The following is a 22,017-nucleotide window of genomic DNA, read 5'->3' as shown; positions in this document are numbered from 1 at the left end:
GTCCCTTGTAACCCATTTGGGAATCCCAAAAAGTGTCTGAGACACTGTTGTACATCAGGTTTTGCAACTCGGAAACTGCGAGTCACTAAATTCACATGTGGTCGCACATGTGGCTCATAGTCTCCAATCATTGTGGCATTGTTGGAGTTTATCCCATGCTCTTTCTATATAGGCAGTAAAATGGGAGTTAAGGCTAATTTCTCCACAGTCATCTGACACAAGAGTAAGGGTGATGCATGTGTATTGTATTGCCTAGTTTGGATCTATACAATGTAATATATTTTCTGCCTTAAAGCATTGTTTGGCCCTGGAGGAATCATCTATCATGAGGCCTCTCCATGTCACCTTACCACTGGCACACAGGACTTGCTCCTATGAAACTGATGCTTCATTGTTGGCCCTTTACATTGGTGTATGGGATCGTAGCCCTTTTCTGGCTTCAGGTTGTCTATATTTCATGGCCTGCATGCTCCATAAATCAAAGGGCAATAGTATATGTCCAAAATCTAATCCCAGTTGCACCATTATATGGTCTAAAATCCCACTTTCTTGTTTCCATGAGTTACATTGAGCACCAATGTAGCACTGGTACAAAAAACACATTGTGGGGTGATATGTCATGTGCTTTTGTAAGGTATGTAAACATAAAATCTAATTTTTGTTGGAGAGTTTGAGTTAAGCATACTTGAAACCACTTTCTGGGTAACACAAAGTTTAAGTAAGTCTATGGGGCATAGATTTGCAAACCAGTATTGCCACATCACATTTCCTAGAGCAATGAGGTGCATTTCTAATCTGGGTTACAGTGATAGGTGTGCAACTGCTGCTAATACTTCATCCTACCCATTCAAGCCTGCTATTAGCCAATTCTTCTTCTGGCAAGTGAATTCTTTTTGAAACATTGTAATATCCATTGTAGTGTCTTGCGAATTTACAATGATGGAACCCTTTTGGCTCTTGATGAATGCCGTACAGCTATTACATAGTGATTTGAGTGTATTATAGTGAAGGCTGTTTTAGAATTGTTGGGGCAGATTTACAAGAAACTAAAGCAGCATGGTTCAGCAAGTCATTTTGCTGTGCCGCGCTGCGATAATTTCGAAGCACAGGGATGTAACATATTTACAACAATATGTTGCATCTCTGTGCTTCCCCCTGTGCTGGCACACAAACTGCTGCCATGCAGCAGCGCAGGCACCCTTGCTCCATGGTGCATGGATGACTGCGTCATGGGGAGGTTGCTTTTGTGCAGGAAGTATTACCTTCTTACACAAAAGGTGATTTGCTCTTCCAATGTGTGCTGTAGAATGCAGCATGCATTGAAAGAGGAAAAAACGAGAAGAAATTAATGCATTTCTCTTTGTTGCGATTCGCTGCGCCACCCCTAGGGTGCCGTGACATTCTGATGCATTTCCAGATTTACGATTCCTCGTAAATCTGAAAATGCATCAGTGGACATGGGTGTTGTGCGGGAACACCCACAGCAACACCCATGTCACACCCCTAACACGCAAAGAGTTGCGTGATAAGGGGAGATATTTTCAAGCAGTTAAAGTCACGCAGGGGGCTTTACCTGTGCTTGTAAATATCACTCAGCAGGTTGTGCTGGCGGTGCGTCACCAAACATAACACACCGGCAGTGCAGGGGGCTTGTAACTCTGCCAATTGAGTTTACATTTACACGCAGATGAATAAAGACACGTATTATCAAGCTCTGTGTGTGGCAAAGTCATTGGCTGGTTCCCCGGCAGGGAACACGCTACAAATGGTGATGAGGTATGGGAAAAGCAACCCGAAGATTGACAGTGCAGGGAACATGCTACAAATGGTGATGAGGTATGGGAAAAGCAACCCGAAGATTGACAGTGCTCTCTCCGAGAGTTTGCCATGATCCAGGCATACTGCTTGTGTGTGCCGTCATCGAAGTACAGGATCAACACTGAATGCATGTGGAGTCAAAGCTCTGTTCCAGCACCGTGAAGCAGTTGAAAATTAACGCATTTACAGAGAGTCTACAAGCTGTTGGTCGAGAACCTTTTGGTCAGACTTTACATAAAGGTACTGCGCTACTGCCCAACATAGAGCTACACATAGTACAGTGAGTGTGATAACACTGTGATTCCAGGTGCTGCCAAGCAGAGTTCAACCTGGTGTCAAAAAGTACAAAGCGACAGCCAAGTGCAAGATAACACTGCAATGTAATGTAATTTGTACTTGTAAAGCGCACTAATACCCATGGGTGTCCTCGCGCTGTAACGCATACCGCTGTGGAACCCTTCCTGGCTTTTCCCTGTGAAATGTCCACTCCTGGGCACCCCCAAGGTGAAGCCAGGCATCCCAGCGCTGTTGGGGCCGTTGTGGAGATTAAACAAGCTATTGCCCAGAGTTGCAGAGTGGGACCCATGATTAGAATAGGCACCGAGGCGAGAATTATCAGGTCAGAGGAAATTGAGCCCAAGACCCACCGAGGCGGGAATTGAACACTGGTTCCAGGCCAGACCTCTGCATCAGGGTCTGCCGCTCTAACCATTGAGCCACACTATAAGGCAGAGCCAAACTATAAGGCAGAGATCAACCAGGTGTAAGCAACTATATAGAGATGTCAGAAACAAAGCAACTAGATGCAAGAAACATCTGCTGCTTACCAGAAGTATTTAAAGAGAGTCTTCATACTGCATCACTGGGCACAGCATCCTACCTAAGGAAAAGCGCCTATGGTTGTGCTTACAGAGCCATCCATACCAGAAGATGCAAGCCACCAAAGTCTGTGGGCCTCAGAACACCTCCACAGTTCTGTGAAGAGTGAAAGTCAGTGAGGAGTACGGAATAGTGGCAGATTGTTCCGAGGAGACCAAGAAGAAAATCACGTTTCCAGCTATGCAGAGACCAGTACATCACATAGTCTCAGTGAGAATGATCTTAGAAGCAGTGGCTGAAGGACCACCATGTCCTGACTCATTAAGTTCCATGCTGGTCTAAAACACTGCCTCTGTGTTGAAACCACCATAGGTCGATACCACCAAAAAGCTCAAAATTGGCGAACAATGGACTACGTGGATGGAGAAATTTGGTGATTTCATTGATGCACTTGAGGAAACCGATAACAAAAAGATTATCAAATACCTCAAAAGTCTTGTTGGTGATGGCGTAAACAGAGTTATAAAGAGAATGCCACATACTGACGGAGAAATCCCATACCATCAGATTAAAAAAACCTTGAATGTCAAGTTTAAGCCAATACACACTCTCTATGGAGCAAAGAGGGAGAAAGGACCCTGGTGGCCCTCCACTCAAATCATGAATCCACAAACAAGACCAGGGTCCTGGGACTTCGGAGATCTTACTGTGTCGTATCTCCTTAAGATAGTCCTATTAGTGATTTGTAGTTTTCTACATAACACTCTGTATACTCCGTTTTGTAGTAGTCATATATATCTAGTCCTTAAAACCTAATCTCACACTTTTGTTGACAGTATTTCAGTATATGATGGGATAATAATTTACAACCCCTATCATACAACTCTCAGAAGGGGAAAAAATGTGAGACGAGCGTGATGACACCTCACGGACGTACCACCATGCGGACCACTGATAGGTACTCACCAGTGAAGTCCATTGTTGTCATCATCGGCAATCATCACGCTCTTAACAGAAAAAAGGAGTGTCCAACAAAGAAAGAAGAAATAATAGTGAAGGTGCAAAATGTGAAGTGCAAGAGTGTATCACACCTCACAATGTGGTGAAAAATGTAATAAAATTGATAGGATTCACACACACTACAACAATTTATTCTTTCACTCAGTGAATCCAATCAAAGTAAAAAACAGTATAGGTTGCTATTTATGCATACCACTGTTGGATGCCAACATGTTTCTCTGCTTTTAAACTTTATGCAGATTCATCAGGGCTCTGTTGTATTTGCCACTGCACCATGTATTGGACACATCAATCTGAAAGACCTCAGCAAGCCATCTTGTAGCCTACCAGCTGCCAGGTTATTAAGGGAATTTCCTCTCGTAAAACTCTTGCTATGGGGGTACCAAGTGTTCCTATCATTGTAGGTATCGCCCAAGCGACGCGGAGCGTGCTCTGAGAGAGTCAGAGCACGCTCCGCGTCGCTTGGGCGATACCTACAACGATAGGAACACTTGGTACCCCCAGAGCAAGAGTTTTACGAGAGGAAATTCCCTTAATAACCTGGCAGCTGGTAGGCTACAAGATGGCTTGCTGAGGTCTTCCAGATTGATGTGTCCAATACATGGTGCAGTGGCAAATACAACAGAGCCCTGATGAATCTGCATAAAGTTTAAAAGCAGAGAAACATGTTGGCATCCAACAGTGGTATGCATAAATAGCAACCTATACTGTTTTTTATTTAGATTGGATTCACTGAGTGAAAGAATAAATTGTTGTAATGTGTGTGAATCCTATCAATTTTATTACATTTTTCACCACATTGTGAGGTGTGATACACTCTTGCACTTCACATTTTGCACCTTCACTATTATTTCTTCTTTCTTTGTTGGACACTCCTTTTTTCTGTTAAGAGCGTGATGATTGCCGATGATGACAACAATGGACTTCACTGGTGAGTACCTATCAGTGGTCCGCATGGTGGTACGTCCGTGAGGTGTCATCACGCTCGTCTCACATTTTTTCACCTTCTGAGAGTTGTATGATAGGGGTTGTAAATTATTATCCCATCATATACTCAAATACTGTCAACAAAAAAAGTGTGAGATTAGGTTTTAAGGACTAGATATATATGACTACTACAAAACGGAGTATACAGAGTGTTATGTAGAAAACTACAAATCACTAATAGGACTATCTTAAGGAGATACGACACAGTAAGATCTCCGAAGTCCCAGGACCCTGGTCTTGATTGTGGATTCAAGTTTAAGCCAATGCCAAATGTTGACAATGAAAGATATATTTTCAGTCATGAACATCAGAAATTTGGTGAAACCATCGATGAATTTGTAGAGACTTGACACACTTATCAAACACTGTAAGTTCAATAATTAAATTATGAAGAGGCCATTTGTCTTACGGTAATTGATGGATGCTTGCCTGATTCATTCAGACGGCGTATGCTGAAATAATCTTTGAGTCTGGTATGAGTGTTGATGGCTGCTTGAGCTGAAAAACACACAGATCGACAAGTTGCTGACATGGAGGCCGGAGGTTCCCAGAATTAAGCATTCATGAGTGTGAAAATCAAGTCAAACGAAACAACTGAAAGACACAAGGTGATGTCTTCATGTAAAATAATTTATGTTTTAGATTTGTTGTGCAAAGCAATGGGAAAAACAAGTGTGTTACGGAGTAAAGACAAAATGGCTGCCCGAACGTTCCAGCAGCAACATTCAACGCACATGCACAAGGACCAACGGATGCATCAGGTTTGACAAATCAACACTGAATGAAGGTGTTTGTAACCTAAATCATCATCAAACAGTTCATCCCTATAAGTATCAAGTGAAAGTGAAGAAGCTGGTTGTGCCATGTCAATGTTTCCTTCAGAAAAGCATGCACATCGGACTGGCCACATATGAAGAAAAATGTCAGTCAAAGGAACAGTCAAAATGCCAAAGTACCAAAGTCATTCAATCATTGACCAAAAATTACACTGACATTAAATGGTTGTTCAATACCTTTCATCATCTACAGAAGATATATGGAGAAATATAATGAATTGCCACCCCTACCACAACTTATACCATTCAAAATCCAAGTGTACACATGGACTGCATAGACGCCTTTAAAAACTCAAGGTTCATTTGTAGTTACAATGAAACACAAGAAAATGAAGATGTAAGCATTCATCTATGTGCTTCAAGGGGCAGCATCAAGTGCCTATCAACTCAGCTTCAGCACAGCCACTGGTATAGGACTGATTTTTGTGAACTACAACATGAATGCTCAACATGAAATAGTAAGTCAGTTCCCTTCATTGTTTCATGGTTTGGGAAAGCTTAAGACTATGAAAGTAAAGGTGAATATTAATAAGGATGTCTGACCTGTTGCTCAGAGACATAGGCAAATTGCTTTTCATTTACAAGAACATGAATCATTACTTAAGCATGATATTAAGGTGAGTTCTACTGGTTAATGAGCATTCTACTAGTCTTGAGTCATGGGTTTCTCTCATTGTAGTAATGCCCATATAGGACAGTGAAGAAGCGGTACACATATGCATTGACATGGGTCAAGTAAACAAAGCAATTGAACGAGATCAACATCCAGGTCCACACGTTGCTGACATGATAGAGCAACTAAATGGTGCAAAGTTCATCTCTCCCTTTGATTTAAATAAATGTTATCATCTGCTGGAACTCGAAGAAGATTGCAGGTACATTACAATGTTTTATACAAATGTTAGTCTGCTTCAATACAAAAGACTTTTGGACGGATTTAGATCTTGGCGGACCTTCTATCGTCCCTTCAAGGCAGAGTTTACAAGTACTTTGCCAAGCTGATGGACTCAAGCCCACCATATTTAGATGTGTGCTGGCTGAACTGCCGTCCGTGACAACAGAGTGTTATCCATCGCATAAACAGTTCACCTCTGTCGACTCTGTAAACTCCTCTTCTGGCTAACATTACTCGGGTGGTGGGTTTGCCCCAAGCCTATTTAGATTTCACTGTTGTGCTGGCAGTGTTATACATTGAATTGCCAATGATTGATACAGTTGAGGGTTGTGTTCAACATTGGACTATTCCTGTGGATATAGGATGGATGTGAACATCACACACCTGATGTGTGTTGGCTATTTGTCTTCACCTGCATACCACACTATAAGACTCAATTTCAGACCATTACCCTTTGCCATTCCACTGCGCCACAACATTTTTTAGCTACACTTTTTCCAGTTAAGTCAGGGTTAATGTGTAGCTCTCTCTATTTCTTGGCCCTTATTTCTTCTTTTATACATATTTTTGTGGGTCATAACAGTTATCTATTTTCTGTTTATTGATAAAGGCAGGGAGTAGAATTCCCCATTTTAAAGAGGGACAATTCTGTCATGGTGGATGCAATTATTACAGTAGAGCTAAACTTGTTTAGAGCCAAAGTACAAAATACAACCATATCTCAGAAAAAAGAAAATGTAGGCCAGACTAGCTGTCAGTGAATGCTGTAGCAAACCTCCTGTGTAAACAGGAGGAAATTAGGAAGAGGTGGACCTTCCTCTGGGTAAGTGTGTGTTTCCAGGTCTCCAAGCATCACCTGAAGGCCCAGGGAACTAGTGGTGGTTTTCCCAGCCCCCTTTTCAACATTTTCCCTGGGAGGAGAAGGTCTTGTAGCTCCTACATCCTGAAGGTTTGACAGGAATCCCTGGTGGAGTGGGGACTGGTTAAGTTACATCTTTGAATGTGTCACTAAACCTAAACTTTGTTTTTGATTTACATTTAGCTGTTGCTAATGTGTTTTGCACCTTTTAGGAAACATACAAACATATATGCATTGTCATCAATTTTCTTGTGGTCTTGTTTGCTTGTTTGAAAGTAATTTTGTATTTAATAAGATTACAGGTTCTAATCTCTATGACATTTCACATGATGTGTGTTTGCAAGTGTTTTACACCAAATAACAGATTTCATATGTATTTTAATATTGTAGATGTCTGTACTTTTTTTAAAGCATAATTTCACTAGGTTTGTTTAACTTACAAATTTGCAAGTGTCTTTAATATTTAATTGAAATGACTACAACTACCACGATGCATTGTTTCTTTTGTCAAAATATTATTGCAATGCTATCTGGCTCAGACACTCTTTCCTATCAGATTTTTACATATAAGTGTCAGGTGTTTATCAATCTCTATTTCATACAATGTTTTGAAAATATTTTGGGGTTGAATATTGTATGTTGTCCTATCCATGTTATTTGATGAAATTGTTGTAATTTGTTTCACAAATTAAGGTTTATTTACACAAAATGTTAAGAATATTAACTACAGCAATATGTACCTTTGAACTATGCTTGAATATAAGAGCAACTGACCTATGTTATGCTGGAAAGATCCATTTCTATATAACAACAAATGTATATATGTCACCATACCTTTACCCTGTCCCTCACCCACTGACTCACTACCATTGACCCTACCCTTCCTTTTCTTCACAACAAGAGCACTGTAAATATTGAATGCACTTCTACCTGATTGCTGCAACTGTGTTGCTAACCATTAAAGCTTTGACTTTAAATTGCATTTAATGCCTGCATAATTCATGGAATTAAATTCCGGTTTCTTTAAATCATATTGAAGCTCTAAGCGGTGAATGCTTTTTCCGTTGTATATGTGTTTTTTTTTAAAGTACTATCACAACCCTTTCTAGAGTATACTGCATTACTGACCCGTGTCGGGTTGGTTATCATGGGTTTACCCCGTTAAAACTCTACACTAAATGAACCAGTGGCCACAAAATGTAGTACTGCCATAATTTTCACTATTGCTGTTATTACTTTGGGATTCATATTGTGAGGCAGAAGATCTGGCTACAACTGAGAATATAAAGCAAGTATTATTTGCCTATTCAATCTGAATTTTTTAATAATATCCTGTTCTTCCATGGCGACACAGTCTGGAAGAGGTCTGAACACGTGAGGCTCTTGTCTTCTCACTCTCCCTGGGATTCAGAGATCTGCATTTAAACAAAATTAAATGTGTTTCATGTTTGCCATAATATTTTTAAATGTAAACAGACATGTCATCTAATTTGCTGAATAAATATATTCTTTTTTTTTATTGCGCAGAGCCAAAAGGAAACAGCCATTATTTACACATCACAAAATTTGAACTGTAAGCAAACCCCATTCAAATTCAGTGCATAATAAATACATATAGCAACCAAAAAAAACGAAAAAAAACACCATTATCAAATTAACAATCAGCAAAATAATCCCAGGCCCTCGAGAATTTCTTAGTTGCCCCCAACCGCTTGGCATAAGCTTCTTCAAAGCGCTTTGTACGTTTCATTTTAATCAGCCATTTCTCAAACAAAGGTATTTCTGATGATCTCCAGTTTTGTAAAATTAATGAACGGGCAATCAACACAGCAATAGCAAGAAAATGTCCCTGAGTTTCAGAAAGTATAACCTCCCTAATACCTATCCCGAACAGAGCAGCTTCTACTGAAGGTTTATACATTTTCTTAATCACACCGCTAAAATATACAAATATTATTTCCCCCCAAAAATTATATGTCGCCATCTCCCTTCTGCTAAAGCACCACAGCGAAAAAAGCTATTTATCACCCTTGGATATATTTTATTTAATGCTTTTGGAGTGTATTATACCATCCAGTTGGCAAAAAAATCCATTCCTTTTTAATTAGCAGCTCTCAAAGCCTTATTACCTAAAGATGACATTTTTTGCCATTCTTGATAAGAGAAAACACATTGTGTATGAGCTTCGACTTTCTCCAGCATCTTTAACACCAAGGGAGATTCATCTTGAAAATTCAATAAACCGTACCAATTGCCCACTCCAGATAATCTCGAAACATATAGGGGTCCATTACGATGTCGGCGGATTTCCTCAGCCAGCCTGGCGGAGGAAATCCGCCCGACATCTATTGCCCAATTCCCCCCTGCCATATTAGGATGGCGGAGGGGACCGTGGCGGTGTGAACACGGCCCGCCTGTTTTCTGCCCCGGTCGCCTTGCGGCCGGGGCGGAAATTGATTAATATGGAGGCGGAGTCTGTTAGACACCGCCCGCCATATTACAATGGGCTTTTGCTGATGCTTTTCCGTGGCGTCAATGCCGCCACGGAAAGGCATGGGGAGACTCCGTGCGGGGGCCCCCTGGGAGTCCGTGGCTTGGGGGGTGCACATGGGGGGTACCTATGGTACCCCCCCCGCATTTCTAAGTGCAACATGGCAGGCACCGCGCGGTGCCTGTCATGTCGCGCTTAGAAAAGCACCTCTTGCACTTTTACCATTGCGGCGGGTGGAGATTTCTGCTCCGCCCGCCCCAATGGTACATATACAGGATGCGCCCGCCTGTGTGGCGGACGCATCCTAATGCCCTTATCGGAACCTCTGCCCTTATGGCGGGTGGTCCCGGGTCCCGGTATGATGGCGGGGCGGACTAAGTCTGCCCGTCATCATAATGGGCCCCATAATGCGGAGCAATTTTACCTAGGGGGATGTTAAATATAAAATTATATTTTTTCAAAAAATTAATATTTTGATTGAATTAAAAAAAAGAAGGTTAATGGGGACCCAGACTTCTAGCCTGAACTTCTTCCCAAGTAATCAACCTGCCCTGAATGCCCAATTGATTCAAAACCCCTAAACCAGAGTCATTCCATTTTTTTAATTGAGTCGGATGAATATATAGGCCTAAATCTCGACACTCGATTAACTTTAAAGAAAAGAACCCTGTTATGGTATGTTATGTTATGTTAAAAAGTCTTATAACGCGCACGTACACCGAACGGTTTCTTGGCGCTCTAAGAAATCTTTTTTTTTTTTTTTTTTTCAAAAACCTTTATTGCACCTTTGAAGTTACACAGCTGTAGGCCTACAACCTCTGGGGCTGGCCGCCATCACATTCTTGCAGTCACTATGCAGTAACATCAAACTGGGATCCGAATGTCATTCTATTTACAATCTTTATGACTGCTTTAGAGAAAAGGTACTGTATATTCACTATTCTGCCCATCATTTTTTCAAAAACAACATCAAAACAAAAGAAACTTTGAGGAATCACAGTGTGGTCATTCATTGTCTACTTCCTTAGGCGATGCTATCGGCTCATTCCATTCATGTTCGTCCATCTCACCGGTGTCTCCCTCCCATTTCTCCTTCAACCGGGTCATTGGTAAGCATGGGCGGATCTAGCGGATCTCGCGTACGCGAATTTGTGGATTAACGGATTCGCAATCCGCAACAATACGCGAACTATCGCGGATTTGCGGATTTTCCCGTTTTTTGTGATGGCGAGCGTTCGCGCGGATTTTGGGACAATTTCGCAATTGCGAACTTATTTTTCGGCTCGCAACGGCCGCGACTATGTTGTTTCTACGTCTGGTTTATAATCACAGGTTCACAGCACCCTCTGTTTCACCACTGCCACCCTCTGGGACACCCATGCCACCCTCTGGTACATCCTCACTGCCACCCATTAGGTTTGTTTATCACTGTAGTTTATGGGGGTTGAAAAAAGCAAGCACACCTCCCCTACTTCAACTGCCATGAATTAATTTGGGGTTGATTAATGTGTCAGTTATTTTGAAAGTTCCAGTCTGGCTGGCACCTGCTTCCTTCCTTATCTGTAATTTGCTTTCTGTTGCAGTGCAATTTTTTTTCACAGGACCTTTATGGTCTACTTGTAGCTATTCTATGAGCCTGCTGTTTGGGTCATAGCAGGGTCATAGAATAGTTGCAAACTCTGGAGGGGCCCCTCAGGAAGCACTAGAGTGAATGTTACTAATGTTAAGTTTGAACTTTTGCACCTGCTCATTGCTTTCAGTTTAGCAAAAATCGTTTTTTCTGCAATTTCGCGCGTTTTTTGGGGCGCGAATCCGTGCGAGATCGATTTCGGAAGCCGCGAATGCTTGCGAATACACAAAAAAAATTTTTGCGACGTGTATGTTCGCGTGATTTTGTGCGTGTTCGCGAGGCGCTTGTAGCTATACGTTTGCCAAGTTACCCTAGCGGTCGTACACGGGCGCGGCCATCTTGTTTGCGTGACGTAATTCCGTTTCCGGCCGCTATGTGTAATCTCGCAAACTGTGCTGCTCGCTAGTACAATTTCGCGCGTGCTCGCGAGGAAAATCTCGCGCGAACTTACCCACGCGGTCGTGAACGGGCGCGGCCATCTTGTTTCTCATTCATTGCTATGGTTCTGGGCATGCTTTCTGTATCCTCTCTGAATCTCTGCCATCCTTTGCTTGTTTGAAGTTTATTTGATCTATTTTACTTATTATCTATCCCTCTATTTTTCTAGCTCTATATTTTTGTGTTTTCTGCTGCTTTTAGTTACTTTTAAACTACTTTTTTAAACTCTTTTCTTTTCTTCTTCACTATTCTATTTCTTCTTTATCATTTAACTTTATTTCTGCCCAGACCATGGTAAAGGGAGCCGGGAAGCACCCTGAGAAGGGGAAGGGTCCCGCACCCCGTGCCCGGCTCCCGTGCGGGCGTTTGAGGGGGGAGCAAGTGGTGCCACGGGAGATCTTTAGCGCCGAGGAGGTGGCCGCACTCATCTTCCACGTCCAGCGCCGCCTCCCCAAGACGATCCTGGGAGGCGGCAAGATCGCAACCGGCTATGGCATCCGGGAGCGCCGGAAGCGGTGGGAGAAGGTGTGCCGGGCCATGTTTAAGCTCTCTGGGGTCCGGCGCACATATAACCAGGCCACCCACCGCTGGACAGATGTCATGGACCGGGAACGGGACTTGCTGGACGCGCTCGGCGTAGAGGTCCCCGGACTTGGTGAGTAGTAGTAGCTATTCATCACTACTCTGTTTTATCCGGCTCTGTTATTTGCAAATCTTTGTTCTTTACCAAGAGCAATAATGCTGCCGATTACATTGTAGGTAAATTATATTTCAAAATCTTCTATGCATTTCAGGTGCACTGCTCTCCTTCTCAGTAGCCTTGCTTGCTACTATGCTTATTTGTTTTGTATTTTGTGTTCATTTCATTGGCCTGAGAAATTATGTATGAGTGTAGTGTAAAGATAAGAACTGCGTAATGCTAGACACTAAGGGTCGGTGTCTTTAACGGCTGAGAGGTCACTTGTGCCCCAGCCACAGGTGCAGAAATGGATTCTTGTGACTGGGGATGGCCTGCTGATGCTGATGCTGATGTACTGCCTTCTCCTTCAATAACCTGCCGTTCTTTTTCAAACCTCTTGGCTGACCAGGCTAGCCAATGTTTGTACTTTTGAACATCTTCATCAGCAAAAGGAAAGAATGCTTCGCCTGCCAGCGCCTTTTCGTAGCGTGGATCCAGAATAGTAGCACAAATGTAATGCTGTTCTGACTTGATCTTTTGAAGACGTTCATCACCACGTAGGCGCTCTAATAATTTCTCAGACAAAATAAAAGGGTCTTTTTTTTTTACATCTTTTTCAAACTCAGAAGACACCGCCATCAGTTGGTGCTCCAGCATGCACAACAATGGGATAGCTTTTCCCAAATTACAGTCCTCCTGGCTGACTGCACGCGTGAAGAACTCAAAAGGACGAAGCATGTCTGTCAGGCTTTTAACTATGTCCCATTGCGCCGCACCCATCCGCAGGTCCTCCTTCTGAGATGTACCCTCTGTTAAGAAATAGTGATCGAGTACCGTATACTGCTCATACAGACGCTCAAGCATGTAGAAGGTTGAGTTCCAACGTGTTGCCACCTCCTGGATGAGTGCTTTCACTGGTATTCGACTTTGAAGTAGCAGCCTCCTCAGATGCTTCCGGGCCTTAAAAGAATGGCTGAAATGGTTGCACATTTTGCGGCAGGTGGCCATTACCGCGAACGCTGCACTGTCTCTATCACTCAAGAATTTTTGAACTACCAGGTTGATACAGTGCGCCAAACACGGCACTCTGAAATAGCCACCCAGCGACATGGCCTTAACTACATTGGCGCCATTATCCGTGGAAACATAACCAATCTGGCGTTTTTTGGGGGATAGCATTTTCAAGACCTTTTTGTTAAACTCGTCCAAAATGTTTTGGGATGTGTGACTTTTCTCCAAGCCAAACATGGCTAGTGTTGCATGTTTCCGAGCAGCTTTAAAAACTTGGTCCGGGTCAACACCTGCGTTTAGCTTTGCTTTAACACCTGAAAAAGAGACCCAGTGTGCAGTGATGCACATGTAATCAGCGCCTGCGCCACTGGTCCACATGTCTGTTGTCAGATGTATTGTGTGAACAGCACTCTTCTGCAAAGCTGCCCCAATCGCCTCCAGCACATCTTCATGTAGTGCTGGAACCGCAACTCTGGCAAAATAGAACCGGCTAGGAACCTTCCATTTAGGGCAGAGCGTTGCCACTAATTCTAGAAAACCTACCGCTTCTACAAAAGAAAAAGGGAGAAGGTCCACAGCTAGCATTTTAGCCAGCTTAGTGTTATACAGACGCGTCAGTGGGTGGTTGCGTTCATATGGCACGTCTGAAGAAAACATGGTTCTAATGTTGCCCTGGACCAAGCATTTACGGGATGATAATGACTTCGTTGACCCAATTTTGCTCGCTGGTGAACTTTTGCGCATTGGTGTCTCACTCGCTCCAACACTCTTAGTGTGCCTCACATTGGGTGTGCTGCTGACAGGGGTACTGGGTGTAAGGGAAGTGTTTGACACGTCTTCTTCCTCCTCGTCATCATCAGATGCAACATCAACGTTTTCTTGACTTCCAATTCGGGCTTCCTTGATCGCATCTAGGTGCGCAAACCATTTGACAGTGTGCTTTCTCTCAAGATGACCTCTCTGGCCTCCGGTACCATAGTTGGTACCTGACTTACCACGACTAACTGCAAGCTTACAAAGGGTACAAATGGCAAACTTTGGACTTTTTTGGCAAACAGTAAAGAAGTCCCAAACTGGGGACTTGAAGTGTCTGTGGGGCCTGGAGGAGGCGGCGATACTGGTGGTGGTGGTCATGATGCTAATGCCAGATGAAGTGGAGGTTCTGGATTGCCCAACTTTTGTACGTTGTGCACTTTCACCGCCACTAATTAAGGTCGAGGTGGATGGAGGTCCCTTCTTGCCAGAAAGAAATATGGAAGCGGTACGAGTTGGTGTACTACTTAACTCCAATGATTGTGGTGGTGTTTCCACTGCCTCCTCGTCGACAACATCATCATCATCACGCTCAGCAGCTTTTCGGGCTAGGGTCAAAATGTCTGTTTGCTGCATGCCCGCTGGAGCTGCAGTGACCTTTATGATGACTGGGTCGTTGTTGTCAGAGTCTTCATCAGCAGCAGTATCCGCCACTTCTTGTTGAGCCTCATCATCACACTCCATAACTCTGAGACTTTGGACGAGCTTCCTTTTACGCTTAACTACCTTTGTCAGATCATGGTGTGCCTCACTCTCAGGCAGTGGTGCTGGTTCCCAATTTTGATCCGTATCATCAGAAGGAGGTGTGCTTGAAGAAGATGTAGACACCACCCTTGATCTCTTCCTTGCTAGGGGTGTGGAAGACAATGAATGATCATCAGGAGGAGTGTCTTCCTCAAATGATACCTCGCCTTGATTGTTGATTTCCTGATGTGCCCCTACTTCAGGAGGAACAACTATTGTGGGCACTTGTGACCCTCCATGCACCTCTGCTTGCGCATCTCCTTGCGCTGCCTCTCCTTCCACATGTACTTGGGCTTGTACTTGCACATGTGATTGTTGTTGCGGCTGTGGTTGTTCAACACTCGTCAGATGAGCTACAACAACCTGTGTTGATTGAGGGACATTGCTGCTGCTTTCTTGCGATGAGCCAACATCACTGGTCGATGGTGATTGAACAACTATACTGGCTGCCTCTGCAGAACTCAAGGGCTTGGACTTAAGTTGGCGTGGTGGTGGTGGTGGCACTGAGCCCAATGGAGCGGGGGTGCTGCTGCCAGCTTGGTCCCCAGCAGATCCCGCTGCTGCTGCAGGCATACTTTTTTTTTTACTCCCAAAAAAAGGGGCGGGCGGCACACCAGTCTCCTTGGTAACTTGCTTCTTCTGCTCCTTACTGGCACCTTTCTTGCTAGAGGAGCTACGGGTAACTTTTTTTGGGGCCATCTTCTTCAGAGCAGGTCAGAACAGCAGGCAGCAGTTGCACGAGTTGCAGAGTTGTCTGTGTCCAGACGTGACGTCGCGTGACGTTATGCTGCACACACACACCGCTGCAGGACTTCTTCCTGGCACTGGTGGTTCTCTTGAGTCTTGTGCACCTAAAAGCAATGGAAGACAGAGGAACATCAGTTCAGTTATACACCCCAAAAAATCGACAAAACACAGAAAAATCAGCACAATCCCATGCCATCCATGATGTTTACATTGAAGACACCCCACAGAAAGACCAGGGCCATGCAAGTATGCAACACTCACTACCCCTGGGCATAATGGATGAAAAGTAGGCAAAATAAGTGCAGGCCTCAGACACTGCCTCTCTTCAAAATGGCCCCTTACACCCCAAGCCAGTCCACATCAACAGTACACCCCAAAAAAACAGAAAAACAGCCAAAAATCACCACAATCCAATGCCATCCAGGATGTTTACATTAAAGAGAGTGAGACCACACTACAGGCACACTCAGTCCATGCACCACTACCCCTGGGCAAAAGGCCACACCAGCAGCCCCAAAAAAACGACAAAAACAACAAAAAACAGCACAATCCCAGCCCATCCATGGCCTCAATGGTGTTTAAATTCAAGAGGACACCCCACAGAAAGACTAGGCCCATGCAACACTCACCACCCCTAGGCAAAGGGCCCCACCAGCAGCCCCAAAAAAACGACAAAAAACAATAAAATCAGCACAATCCCAGCCCATCCATGGCCTCAATGGTGTTAAATTCAAGAAGACACCCCTCAAAAACACTAGGCCCATGCAACACTCACTACCCCTGGGCATAATGGATGAAAGGTAGGCAAAATAAGTGCAGGCCTCAGACACTGCCTCTCTTCAAAATGGCCCCTTGCACCCCAAGCACATGTTGCCTGTACCAGCCAGCACTCAAGATGGCCACCACCACCACCCACATGGCCAGTCCACATCAACAGTACACCCCAAAAAAACAGAAAAACAGCCAAAAATCACCACAAACCAATGCCATCCAGGATGTTTACATTAAAGAGAGTGAGACCACACTACAGGCACACTCAGTCCATGCACCACTACCCCTTGGCAAAAGGTCACACCAGCAGCCCCAAAAAAACGAGAAAAAACACCAAAAACCGCACAATCCCAGCCCATCCATGGCCTCAATGGTGTTTAAATTCAAGAAGACACCCCACAGAAAGACTAGGCCCATGCAACACTCACTACCCCTGGGCATAATGGATGAAAAGTAGGCAAAATAAGTGCAGGCCTCAGACACTGCCTCTCTTCAAAATGGCCCCTTCTTACACCCCAAGCCAGTCCACATCAACAGTACACCCCAAAAAAACTGAAAAACAGCCAAAAATCACCACAATCCAATGCCATCCAGGATGTTTACATTAAAGAGAGTGAGACCACACTACAGGCATACTCAGTCCATGCACCACTACCCCTGGGCAAAAGGCCACACCAGCAGCCCCAAAAAACGACAAAAAACACAAAAAACAGCACAATCCCAGCCCATCCATGGCCTCAATGGTGTTTAAATTCAAGAAGACACCCCACAGAAAGACTAGGCCCATGCAACACTCACTACCCCTGGGCATAATGGATGAAAAGTAGGCAAAATAAGTGCAGGCCTCAGACACTGCCTCTCTTCAAAATGGCCCCTTACACCCCAAGCCAGTCCACATCAACAGTACACCCCAAAAAAACAGAAAAACAGCCACAAATCACCACAATCCAATGCCATCCAGGATGTTTACATTAAAGAGAGTGAGACCACACTACAGGCACACTCAGTCCATGCACCACTACCCCTGGGCAAAAGGCCACACCAGCAGCCCCAAAAAAACGACAAAAACAACAAAAAACAGCACAATCCCAGCCCATCCATGGCCTCAATGGTGTTTAAATTCAAGAGGACACCCCACAGAAAGACTAGGCCCATGCAACACTCACCACCCCTAGGCAAAGGGCCCCACCAGCAGCCCCAAAAAAACGACAAAAACAATAAAATCAGCACAATCCCAGCCCATCCATGGCCTCAATGGTGTTTAAATTCAAGAAGACACCCCTCAGAAACACTAGGCCCATGCAACACTCACTACCCCTGGGCATAATGGATGAAAAGTAGGCAAAATAAGTGCAGGCCTCAGACACTGCCTCTCTTCAAAATGGCCCCTTACACCCCAAGCACATGTTGCCTGTACCAGCCAGAACTCAAGATGGCCACCACCACCACCCACATGGCCAGTCCACATCAACAGTACACCCCCAAAAAACAGAAAACCAGCCAGAAATCACCACAATCCAATGCCATCCATGATGTTTACATTAAAGAGAGTGAGACCACACCACAGGCACACTCAGTCCATGCACCACCACCCCTGGGCAAAAGGCCACACCAGCAGCCCCCAAAAAACGACAAAAAACAATAAAATAAGCACAATCCCAGCCCATCCATGGCCTCAATGATGTTTAAATTCAAGAAGACACCCCACAGAAAGACTAGGCCCATGCAACACTCACCACCCCTGGGCAAAGGGCCCCACCAGCAGGCCCAAAAAAACGACAAAAATCAGCACAATCCCAGCCCATCCATGGCCTCAATGGTGTTTAAATTCAACAAAACTGTTGTATCATGCGCCCATAACCAACCCTGGGTCCTACTGGATACTGTGGCTACCCACAATATAATTTATTTAATGTTCTGAAAAAGTTCCAAAATTGTAGTTGCAGCAACTGTAATGCCCCAAACAAACTTACTTGTGAAAGTTGATTTCTAATCCAAAAGTGATCCAAAGACAGTCAAAAAGGCCTCAAATCCAAATATCCAGCAGCACCCACAAAAAGTAATCCTTCCAGCTCCAGATCCAAATGAAAGTGACCAGGAGATGGACAAAGCACTGGGAGGAGCCTGCTGGACAGGAACAGGAAGTTGGAGACTGTGGGGCACTTCCTTCCTCCCCCCCCCCAAAAATGGACTCCTTGCAAAAAAAAAGGCCATGCAAATGTCAACCTGAGGAGTGATTCTGATAAAAATCATAATTTTCTGAAGGTTTATCCTGTTTGCTGGTGATTTTCTTGTGCAGAATTGCAAAATCTCTATTTCGCGAGTGCGAGATTGTTCCTTTCCGCCGCAACTACGTGTTCGCAATTGCGAACTCTCGCGAGGTGTGCTGTGCAAGGTGGCAAGCTGCGATTACGTATTCGCGGGCGCCAAACGCCCGCGGGATCACGCAGCAAGATCCAAAATGGCGCGGCACTCGCAAAATATGATCGAGAAAAACAACTCGGCAAGTGCTTAATGACGGAAAGTGAACGCCGTGCACCACGCCGCGCGCCGCAACCAAGCAAAAAATCCGCCGCGAGCGGATTCACGGATTTTCGACAAATTCGCGAGAGTTCGCGGATTGCGAATTTGCCGAAAATCCGAAAAATCCGCGATCGGAGCGGATTTTACGCCCATGCTTAGTCATTGGGTCCGGTAGGTTGTTAAGTAGTTTACGGTATGTAAGTGACGTCGCACGCTCAATCATATAATCAGTGAGAAGTCGGTCTTCAAGTGGGGATGAGTCCGGCAACTCCGTGTCCGGGGGTATGGCAGCGAGCAACGCATGTTGTATCTGAATATATCTGTAAAATTCCCTCTCTCCCATGTCGTATAACTCTCTCAGTCTGTCAAAAGGCACTACACTGCCCCTTTCCCAGAGATCTCCTACTGTAGATATCCCTATAGTATCCCAGTGGGAGAAGCCTTTGCTGTTTCTCATGTTACCCAAGGCTCGGGAGTCCCACAGTGGTGTAAGCTTAGTTAGTCTCCCCTTCCAACCTAATGCCGCTGTCGCCGTATGCCACAGTGCCACGGTTAGTCTGGTGGGCCCCGCCAATTTACGCATTTTGCTCTGGTCATATAACGGGGCTAGTAGACTATTCGTGCCTAGTTGTGCCCTGTCAGCCTGAAAGGCTGGCTCGTTTTGCGGAGTATGTATCCAGTGGTTGATGGGTTTCAGTTGTGCCTCCCAATAATACAATTTCAAGTTAGGCAACGCGATTCCGCCGTCGTACCATCCCCTGTGTAGTTTGGTTTGCGCAATGCGTGGCGGGAGGTTCCCCCACAGAAGGTTTGACACCAATGCCGCTACTGTCTGAAAGAATCTAGGAGCCAACGGATACGGAGTATTTTCAAGTACATACAGAAAACGGGGTAAGGACATCATTTTGTATAGTGCAGCCCTCCCCAGTAGTGTTAAAGGCAGCCCCGCCCAAAACTTAACATCCTGTTTAAGTCGCTCCATAGGAGGTCCCAGATTTTTAGCCATGAACTCCACTGGGTCCCTTGTAATATGGATACCTAAGTATTTAAAGGAGGATACAGCTGTCCGTAGAGGGCATTCTGTACTCAACGCTGGAGGTGGACCCTTCAGGACATACATCTCCGATTTGCTCCAGTTTAACGCATATCCTGATATTTTACCATGGATGTCGCAGAGACGTAGGAGTGCCTGCACCCCATGTACTGGGTCTGTTAGGTATACCAGCATGTCGTCCGCATAGAGGGAAAGCCGGTCTTCCCAGCCCTCTGCCCATCGTATTCCCATCAGTAGTGGCGTGGTCCTTATTAAGGTGGCTAGTGGTTCCAATGAAATTGCAAATAGCAACGGCGAGAGCGGGCATCCCTGACGAGTGCCCCTCCCCAGAGGGAACGTTCGCGAGACATGGCCGTTCGCCACCACCTGTGCAACCGGGTCAGCGTACAATAATCTAATCCATGCAATAATCTTGGGACCGAATCCCAAACGAGACAGAACTTCAAACAAGTAGTTCCACTCTACAAGGTCAAAGGCCATCTTGGCATCGAGCACCAGTATTACTGCTGGCGTTGAGATCGAGTCTGCCTTAGCCAGCACCCCGTGTAACCTGCGCAGATTTAGCGCCGTGTTTCTATGGGGCATAAAACCCGATTGGTCCGGATGTATGAGATGGGGCAGATGAGGCAGAAGTCTGGTCGCCAAGAGTTTGGCAAGGATTTTGACTTCCGCATTAAGTAGCGAAATGGGGCGGTATGAGGAGAAATCCTCTGGTGCTTTCCCCGGTTTGGGGATGGCGACTATAGTGGCCAGTCTCTGATCAGGTGGAAGTATTCCCTTCTCTAAACATTCCTTGTACATTTCCAATAGATGTTTACTTAGTGTCTCGGGCGTCGATTGATACCATTCTATAGGTATGCCATTTGGCCCAAGTGCCTTGCCCGGGTTCAGCGCATTTATCGCCAATTGGATCTCTTCCGCAGTTATGTCCGCATCTAACTCTGTCGCCACCTCTGCAGGGAGTGTCTGGACCTCTATCTGTTCTATTGCCGCTCTGGCCATTTCAGGAGTCACTATTCGCTCAGGGGTATATACCCCTTCAAAGTGGGCCGCGAGTGTCTCGACTATTTGTTCTGGGCTTGTAATCAGCTCCCCCCGTCCGTTCCTCACTTGTTGCACACCCCTAGAGCTGCCTCCCCTCTTATCTAGCCATGCCAGCATCTTACCTGCCTTGTCCCCTACTTCATAAACCCTATTCTGTGTTTCAGTTATGTGATCCTTAACCTGACTCCGTAAATGGTCCGTGTAGAGTTGCTGTTGGAGGTTAAGTGTGTGTGCCGTGGTTGGCGTGGGGTGTTTTTCATGTGCTGTCGACAATTCCTGCAATAGTAGTTCCAAGTTGGTTAGTTCCAAAGCTTTTTCTTTTTTGTGGCCTGTGATTGAGTTTATGGCTTGCCCCTTTAACACTGTCTTATATGCCTCCCACACAACCTCTGAGGAGCGTACTAAGTCCACATTCTCAGTGAAGTACTGTGTCATCACTTTTTTAAGAGTCTTGCGAACTTGGGGGATCTTCAGGTAAGTGGCTTGCGCGACTCCTCCTGAGTGGAAATCGTTAGGGTGATTGGGGAGTGGTCTGAGATTCCCCTAGGGTGAATTTCCATGGTGTCTACGTGTTGGATGCCATTGCCGAGGGCCAGGAAGTGGTCAATTCTCGACAGGCTACCGTGTAACGCGGAGTGGAAGGTGTACTGCTGAGCCTGGGGGTGGATATGCCTCCATATGTCAATTAAACCCATAGCTGTTAAAAAACGCTGGAAGCGGGAGGGACCTCCAGCGGAAGCTGCCGCCGGAAACCTGTCCAGCTGAGCGTCCACAATGGCATTGAAGTCACCCCCCAGAACAACATCCCCCTCGGGTAGAGTCAGCAAAAATTCAGCTA

This window comes from Lissotriton helveticus, chromosome 6 (genome assembly GCF_964261635.1).
Source record: "Lissotriton helveticus chromosome 6, aLisHel1.1, whole genome shotgun sequence".
NCBI lineage: Eukaryota > Metazoa > Chordata > Amphibia > Caudata > Salamandridae > Lissotriton > Lissotriton helveticus.
Note: the sequence above shows the minus strand (reverse complement) of the source record.